The 9,726-nt window shown below is 37.0% G+C and overlaps 1 long non-coding RNA gene across 1 annotated transcript; it reads right to left on the reverse strand.

Moving 5' to 3' along the window:
* Positions 1–2,141: 2,141 nt before the first annotated feature.
* Positions 2,142–7,345, reverse strand: LOC125343727. Its single transcript, XR_007209370.1, has 3 exons — positions 7,235–7,345; positions 4,580–4,585; positions 2,142–2,179 (listed from the first exon to the last, which is right to left on the reverse strand). It is a non-coding gene; the product is annotated as an uncharacterized LOC125343727 (long non-coding RNA).
* Between the last annotated feature and the right edge of the window lie 2,381 nt (positions 7,346–9,726).

The raw sequence follows: 9,726 nt of genomic DNA on the forward strand, positions 1-9,726 counted from the left end.
TAAATTTGTAGTGAAGATAAATTGGTTTGGATGAGAGGTAGTAAATGGCAGATAATTGAAGAGGTCATACATGAAGGAGACTAATAAAAGAGTTTTTAGTAGTTTAGTTTATGCAGTTCCATTTCACCTTCAGCTCCTGGCCTCTAGTCTCCCATGACAAGAGTATTTTCTTCCTGGTATAGGGGTAGGACACCTTTTTTACTGGAAATGTATTGACCTGCTTTTCGGTAGAGAGAAGGAGGTCACAGTCCTCCCTGCACCTGCTGTTTCTCAAGTCCATTCAGCTCAAAATAATCAATAAATCAGAGCAGTATCTTTTGGGGCAGCATGTCCTGTACTCCTTCAAACTGCTTTAATTGTCATGAACCACCTGCAAGGAAGGATGTAGAGGAGGAAAGATTGACATAATTCCAACCTTTTAACAGACTGGCTTTTACATTATCACCCACAGGTTGATGGAGATTTCACCCAAAACCACACACAATGCTAAGAACCTAGAAGAAGGTAACATGAATAATTTATTTAAAAACAACTGGTGAAACACAGAGGCTACCTGTCTCTGACAAAATATTGAACTATTTAAACACACCTAAATTGATTCAGTCTGTTTATAACAATGCCCCAATTAATTCGTGTCTCCTGTTTGTTTTTATAGCCTCTTGATTGGTAACCTCACCTCTCTACATTTTTATACAGAGTATTCTAGTTGATAATGCTCCGGAATACTAACTTTTTTGTTCAGATTGAAGGTCTTCATGGTTTGGAGTGATTGTGTTAATAACAAAGTACTAAAAACTGGATGGTTTAAAACAGCAGAGTCATGTCTTCAGAGTTCTGTAGGATACAAATTTAAAATGAAGGGATAATCATGGCCATAATGCTTTTGAAACATGTAGGTCATTGCCTCTACTGGCTTCTTTTGTTGCCTTATAGATGCATCACTACTATCCTGTCTTCATATGGCCATTTTCCTTCTGTGTCTTTATGTCTTCACATACTGTCCTCGTGTGTGTGTGTTTGTGTGTTTGTGTGTGTATGTCCAAATCTCCCCTCTCCCTCTCCCTCTCCCTCCCTCCTTTCCTCCCTCCCCCCTCTCTGCCCCTCCCTCCTTCTCTCCCTGTTTCTCTCTTCCTTGGTAGTATTAAGGTTTGCATTTTCTGGGCAAGTGCTCTACCACTAAAGCCATGCCACCAGGCCTTTTAGTTTTGCTTATTTTTCATGTTTGGGAGTCTCACATTAATGCCCAGGCAGGGACAACTTTCCTATAAATCCTTCCTGCATAACTGGGATGTCAGGTAAACATCAGCACACTCAACTTTTATTGGTGGAACTAAGTTATCAAAATTTTTCTTCTAGTATTTCTTTCAAACTTTGATCTTTTGTATCTCCACTTCTCAAGTAGCTAAGATCACAGGCTTGAACTACCACACTAGGTGGCAAATTTCTCTCTTGTTATAAGGATACCAGCATACTGTACTTGGGCTTACCCTGGTGGTCTTATTTTTATTAGATCTGCAAAGATCCTACTTTCAAATAAGGTCACATTCACAGGTAGTAGGAATAAGAACTTTTACATATCTTCTAAGGGGAAGGTAAAAAAAAGAAAAACAACTACAAAAACAATACTTGCAAAACTGTTCGGTATAAGTGAACTGAACACCTCATGGGGGGAAAGGGAAACGGGGAGGGGGGGTAGGAGGGACGAGGTAACAAACAGTACAAGTAATGTATCCAATGCCTAATGTATGAAGCTGTAACCTCTGTACATCAGTTTGATAATAAAAATTTGAAAAAAAAAACTTCAATCTGTAGCACGGGCCTTATCATTTATTGTTCATCTAGGACTCTTTTGAGAGTAAAAGATATATACTACCAGTAAATATGTTGAAATAATATCTATAAATTGGTGCTGTCTCAGGAAGACTGGAACATGAAATAGCCCGGCGATTTTCTTTTGGGTTTGTCTGTCTTTCTTTCTTACTTTCTTTCTTTTTTTTGCCAGTCCTGGGCCTTGAACTCAGGGCCTGAGCACCGTCTCTGGCTTCTTTTTGCTCAAGGCTAGCACTCTTCCACTTGAGCCACTTCTTTCCATTTTCTGTATATTTGGCACTGGGAAATCGAACCCTGGGCTTCATGTATATGAGGCGAACACTCTTGCCACTAGGCCATATTCCCAGCCCTAACCCAGCGATTTTCTTAGCATAAATTCAGTCTATAAATTTCCTAACATCCAGTCCACTATGCCTAACTCCAAGCTTTGCCATACATTTTCTGCAAAGGACAAGACAATAAATAACTTAAGCATAATGGGTCATGAGTTCCTCTCTGAAATAGTCCACCCTAGACAACAGATAAACAAATGGGAGTAACTATTCTAATTATTATTCACAAAACCAGACACCAAGTGTATTTGGTCTGAAGGTTAAAGGTGGGTAATGATTTCCTAGAACTTATGAGAGGATGCTCTATGGAGTCTTGGGAAGGGTCTTTTACATATTGGCAAGATTAACATTTTGTTTGTGTTATGGGGTAAATTATGTCCCTCTCCCAACTTTTCTCACATTTCAGTCTAAATAGCACTAACTCAGGAGATGACTATTCAGAGAGGAGCCATTAAAGAGGTAATTAAAGTAAATAACTGCCTTTGAATTTTTCCAAATTCTATAGGAGTGATTTTGTTAGAAGTAGAAATTGGAGCACAAATAACACAAAGACTCAGATATGACCCTTTCAAGAAACAGCAAGAAAACAGCCATGTATAACCAGACAAAGATGTCAAAAGGAACCAGTTCTTCTATTGGCACTTTGATCTCAGAATTCCAGCTTCTAAAACTGAAAAATAAAAATTCTGTTGTTGAAGTCACTCCGTATGTGGTATTTTGTTATGGAAACTTTGGCAAAGTAATGTTTGTGCTTTGCACAGTTAAATTTTGTTCTATTTGCAATTAAATCTCAGGGAAGGTATGAACTGTGGATGTCATTTTATTTTTCCTCAGATGGCTATCTAATTTTTCCAATACCATTCATTGCCTGTTTAATTTTTTTATCACATGCATATAATGCCACTCCTCATATCCCTAAGTTCTGCATGTACAGTATTTATTTGTAAAAATCCTATTCCAAACTTTGTATTCTAAGGCAATCTTACCTGGATTTCAGGGCAAAAAATGAGTCTGTACCTTAAGCTTGAATTTACTGGAATATCTCCTCACATCTTATCACAATGGGATGAGATAGATACATGTTTTCACAGTAAAGTAGTTTCTATTACATAGAGAGATATCTTTTCTCAGTTTCTACACTAGATGATATCCAAAGTGCCATGTGATTCTGTAAAAAGCCCAAAATACAAATTTCCTGAACTTTTGGTGTTTCGCTCCAATAGAGTATTGGGGTAGAGGCTTATTGTTCTATCTTTATTAGGGAAGGCTGCACTTCTTGTTATCTATGCAGGTAGACATGGGCATTAGCTGAATTTCGTACAATAGTATAAAAACATAAGTGCCATGTGTCATTTATAATCTAAACAAAAGAAGAGGTGAGAACTTACTGTCTTTTGCTTTTGCAAAGCTAGATAGAGGGTTCCAGTCAGGAATTCCAGTGGCATCCCAGGGAAAAGCAATTTAAAAAGCTGAGGACAGTAGGATATTGTTCAGTAGTTGGAGGTAGAAAATAAAATTAAATATATAAAAATCAATGGCTTTTATACAATGTATGAAAATAGCAATCAATTTAAAAATGTAATGGTAGAAATGATCTCATTTGCAGCACTGCCAAAAAAATGACCTAAGAATATACCTAGTGAAAAAATGTTTGAAAGAGATATAAAACCAAATAGTTTGAAAGACAAAAAACAACATAAAAGCCTACCATGTTCTTGTATAAATATGGAACCACATAGAAAATGATTCCTTTGAAATGATATGTGTGCATTTTAGGGTGGCCAGCCTGCCCCAGTTTACTCACTAAGAGCCCCATGTCTTGGGAAAACCATAAGTTCCAGGCAAGGTAGGAGAATTGGTAATCACTGTATGAGAGAACTTACTGCACTGGTCTTGTAGATGGAAAAGACTAAAACTACCCAAAAGTCACAAAAGCACACTATTGAATAAATATGATAGTACATCTACACAACAAAATGCTCTATAGCAGGGTGGAAGATGAAGTGTGTGAAGGGAAAAAGAATAAATGTGATTGTTATACATTATTATAGAAATATTTATAGGAGTTGTGGGAAAGAAGGAAGAAAGGAAGGAAAGAGAGAGGGAGGGAGGGAGGGAAGAAAGAAGGTAGGAAGCTTTTAGCTAGTTTATGATCCCTTCCAAATCTTGCAATGGGTAGACAGTGCTGAAAATCAGACCTTAATCCCCTTAGCAAATGATAAGTTTCACATTGTTGGCCCATTCTTCATTCACAAGTATCCTGCAGCAAAAAGACAGCCCTGGAGCTGTCTTTGTAGACAAAGGCATGTGCTTACACTCAGCTTGACTCATTCCACTAGGAGGTGTCATACCTAGACAGCTGGGTGGAGGTTTCAAAACCTCAGGTACCAGAGTGGTTCAGGTAAGAATCTGCACACCCTCACCTCAAGGTTTCTTCCTCGTAGTTCGTATCTCAGGTTTCTAAATCCACTGGAGAAATGGAACAAGAGAAAGAAAAAAAATGAGGAGGGAGGGAAGATGGTTCAGAATAGATTCTTCAGTATAAAATGTTTTACAATGAGTGCGTGAAGTATGATTATTTGTGTAGTCTATAACTTTACAAAATAATGAATTATTTAATAAATGGAAGATGAATGAAAAGGAAGGACAAAATGAGTGGGAAGATGAGGATGAGACTGAGCTCTCTGATGGTATATTTCAAAATTTTGACTTAGCAATCATTTAAAAATTTAAAAAGTAGAAAGAAGAGCTGGACACTCATAGCTCATGAATGTAATCAGGAGGCTGAGATCTGATAATTGTGAAGCCAGCCCAAGCAGGAAAGATTATGAGACTCTTATCTCCAATTAACTACCCAAAAGCCAGAAGTAGAACTGTGGCTCAAGTGGTACAGTGCTAGCCTTGAGCAATAAAATTGTAAGGGACAGTGTCCAGGTCTCAAGTTCAAGCTCCAAGACGAGAACGCAAACACACAAACACAAGAAAAGTAGAAATGCATAAGAAGTATAAAACTGAAGCAAATGACCTATATATCAAGTTAGTGGTGTATCTACAGAAGGATAATTTAGTTCAGTATCTTTGAAACAGTATTGTGACCAAACATTTGTACTAAGATTTATCCTGAAGACAAAAAAGGACATCAAAGTCATTTTATATTTCTTCCAGTACAGTTATTATTAGCAATAAAATTGGAGTTGTTATTTTGAAATTTCAAACACGAATCCTCTTACAAAGTAAATCATATATGCATATATAAATAAATACATAACAGAGGTTTGTCTACAGTTAAATCATGGCATTGTTACTATTCTATAACTGCAAATTCATAAAAATATTAAATTAAAATGTTTTAACTTAATACAGAAAGCTGTCTGTGAATAGATGATAGACAAATACACAGATATAGATAGATGATAGATAGATAGATAGATAGATAGATAGATAGATAGATAGATAGATAGAAATAGATAGATAGACATATAGAGCAAGTAAGTAATTGTGATGTTAAGAATGAAGATTCTGACCTAAGAGGAACATCCTATAAGTCAACAAAGGGGGAATTTTAGAGTGAATTCAATATTGATTTTTGTTTCCCTCAAAACTATGTTTTCCTAATTCTGCCCTATTAAAAACAGACAATCTATGACGATCCATCCAGTAGCAAGTAGCATTACTGGAGTCCAGATCAGGTTTTGTGAATTTCATTACTCTCCCCCCCCACCCCCACCGCCCAAATTAGGACTGCTTAGAAAAAGTCAATCCCTTATCTGGGAAAGAAAACTTACAAGATAAACTTGAGATAGCTTGTGCCTATAGACCAAGAAGAGACATCAGCTTGACCAAATGCTTTCCTTGAAAAGTTTCCCACTGATAAAGAATGATTTGAATATCAAAAGGAGTAACTAACGCCAATAATGCACTAAAATCTATCAAAATATGTTGAAATGCATAATGTTATAAAAGTGCTGAGAAAATGACTGAAGATATTCTCTTGAGATTACCAAGCAATTGTTCTGAAAATTGATGATGAGGAATTGAAGTGGATGAGGATACAGATGAGATGAGCATCAGGAGGACATTGTTGGAGATAGATCAAATAAGAACTGAGAATTGACCATTGATTACATATATATATATATATAATATATATATGTCATTGGTAAATGGGACACGTGAATTTCATGTGGCATAGTGGAGGGATAAGAACAAATGAAATGTTCTTATGGATCATTGGAGGAGAAGTAATTACAATGAGCCTTCAACAATTTTAGAGAAGTTCTACTGCCAAAGCCATGCATAAATGGAGTGGCATGGGGGGTGGGGGCAGGGAAGAGGTCAGGGAGATAATCTTGTCATTTAAGAGATAGCACAGTTATTTTTACATAGTGATCTGAATAATACACTAAAAAGGGAAACAACGTTGTTTTGGTACTGCTGAAGATAAATTTTGAAAAAAAAACAGTTTTGAGTATATGAAACATATGCTGGAAACTCACCCTTTTGACAGATTTGAGATGTCTCTAACATGAAGTCTCCAGTCCATTTCCCAAATGACATGATTGAGACCCTCTCAGAACCATGCTCTACTCTGAGACTCTTCCTACTCAATTCTCCTTCCTCCTTTCTCTACTTTCATAGGTATTATAACTGCACTGAAGTCTAAAAGTTTTCTCTGCCTTCTGCTCCATCACACTTGATCCTTCAATAGGTTGATTCCAATAAAGTTTATACACTTCAGATCTGTTCTTGACATGTGTATTTTGGAAGACACAGATTACTTAATTCTGTGGATGTATCTTCAAGTATGCTTCAAGAGAAAATATCCAATGGACTAAAACATACCCAAATTTGTCTATGAAAACCCAACATTTTTGCTGGAGTTTTTTTTTAATAAATACTTTACTGTTCCTTTTTGCCATCAATAAGAAATTGACTTATTTTTCTTAAAAAAATTCAAATGCTAGCATTTTCCAGAAAAAATTAACAGGTTTACTTATAATTGTTGTAAAACTGAACTGCTGATACTTGTTCACTGAAACATTTTGACTTGCATTGAAGCTTTATATCCCTACAGTTATATTTAAAATTCCCACACAAATGAAATTGGAAAAACTGCCAATATCTGATTTCTGTCCCCTATTTTTCCATTGGCAATCATATACTTAGGTACCTTTTGACTCCATGAGGAAAAAAAGTAAATATTCAGAACTATAGAAAAGGGAGGGGGACTTTGAGAATGAAATGCTTTCCATCTTAGTGGCTTCTTAAGCACGTTCTGCATGTATGCGGCATGATACCTGGATATCTTTTGACATAATTATTACGTTTGACATGGATAGCACACATGGATTAGTAGCATCAAAAAGGCCTTTGTAGCACCAATAGCTGCTCTCTGGAAGCGCAGATCTGTTTTGAAGTCCTGAGCAATTTCTTGTGCCCGAAGCTGGAAAGGGAGCTTGGAATCACAAACTCTGGGGACTTCTGGTCGTGTATGATTTCAGGAAGCGCCACAGTGCCAGGCCTGGAATGATGAGGTTTCTCCGCCCCTCCAGTAGAGGGCGCACTCTTGTGAGCGGCTTCTATTGCACTAGTTTCTTGGGTGCTTCACTACTGGTGGCTTTGGGAGCAGTTGACTTGGTAGGAGCCATGGAATAGAGAGGCCTCACTCATCCCCTTATCCTTCGCTGGAGCTCTGTGAGCAAGAGGCAGCATTGGCATCAGAGAGTGTTCGTGGAGTGGCAGCAGCTGCCAACACAATTCTCTGTTGTTCCTTTTAACAGTATCAATGTCAAAGATTTATCTTATACTAACAGTTCTTTGAAATCTTTATTGTATAGATGTTTTTTAACTGTATGGTGTGTTTTAGTTTTTGGTGGGTTTTTTTGGTACTGGGGATCGAATCAGGATATTGCACTTGCTAGATAAGCACTTTGCTATGGAGCTGCATCACATCCAAAATCCAACATTTTCAAGCATTTGGACACTTTCAGCAGGGCAGGGCAAACACTCTCTCAATAGCCCAGGAACATTTTAGCATGAGACCTGAAATTTCCAGAGGAGCCCTTCCACCTATGTTGGGCCGGGGCGGGAGGCCGGGGAAGGAGTAGTGTTGAAATTTCCTGACTTGTCTGGGAGAATGGTGAAACATGATCATGAATGGAGCCAGAGTCAATGACTCAGGAGGCTAAGATCTGAGGATGGAAGCCAATCAGAGAAACTCTTATCTCTAATTAACTAGCAAAAAGCCAGAACTACAAGTATGGCACAAATGGTAAAGTAACAGCAGTGAATAAGTGTGACATCTTGAGTTCAAGTCCCCGTTCTGGCACAAAACAACCACAAAAAGAAAATAATACAAGGAATGAAACAAGAGTGCTTCTGTACAGAATAGACTTCAATAACCAGAACCACCGCAGGTGCCCCTCGGGGTGATATTTAAGCCTCTACATCCTGGAATTCATTGTATGTAATATATAATGTGTATAACTATGCTTCCCCTAATTGTTGGTTCTATTTGGAATGTACAGAACTGGTTCAGGCACCAGAAAAAAAAGATTTTTACCAGTAAGCCATTTTTAATTCACTGACTCTTCTGTGCTGCTTGTGCCTGACTTGCTAGAAGCATTTTGCTTCATTTCACAAAATAAATAGATCTAAGAATCTGTGCATTCTTTTGCACTTAGATGATTTTTCACTGTTCAAGTCAGAAAATTTGGCACTGGTTGATATTATATGAAGACTTTGCTGGAAAAGCACAATCTTCGACTGCCATATATACTTTCTCAGTGAGTTGCTTTTTTTCTCCCACAGAATTTATACATGATGGTTCAATATATAAAATCAGACACAGTGGTAAAACTCACATAAATGTTTTTACAAAGATGTAAAAGGCATACCAATGTCTTCAATTAAAATATATAAGATCCCCATGTTTGGGAGAATTAGTACCAACAACAGAAATTATTCCTTTTCAATAAATTATGTTAATATACCTCAATATATTCCATACCCCATAATACCCATGAACTATTTTCCTTCATGTCGTCATTGAAGTAGGCTACTGAATTGTGCATAATTTAAAGTCTGAACACATGTCAGCATCATAAGTACACTGGAGATTTAAATACTGAAAGGTAAAATAAAACCTGTGGTAAAATATTTAACTAACCCGAATGATACATGAGGTCATATTAATGCTATGGCACATTTTAAATTATCACGCAAAAGTCCTTTTAAATAAGTAATTGAAATTAGCATTGTTGTTTCCTGGCCATAACTAGGTATGGTTGAATTCCTTTTTCTAAAACTACCTAATGAACTCATGATTCCTGAATGTCTTATGAAATCAGTTCTGTTGGCAAGGGGTGGAGAATTAGCAGCTACAATAAAGTGAATATTGATAGCAGGTTTGGGCAAAAGACTTTACAGAATATAACAATCTGATGACTGTTCATTTTGATGACACAACGGACATAAGGAAAAAATTTAAGGCCAAAAGAAGAAAGAAAGCCAAACTTTGGAATAATGACAAGGTATGCACATAAAGGAAAGGAAACCGAGAAAG

Source organism: Perognathus longimembris, chromosome 28, assembly GCF_023159225.1.
Source record: "Perognathus longimembris pacificus isolate PPM17 chromosome 28, ASM2315922v1, whole genome shotgun sequence".
Classification (NCBI taxonomy): domain Eukaryota; kingdom Metazoa; phylum Chordata; class Mammalia; order Rodentia; family Heteromyidae; genus Perognathus; species Perognathus longimembris.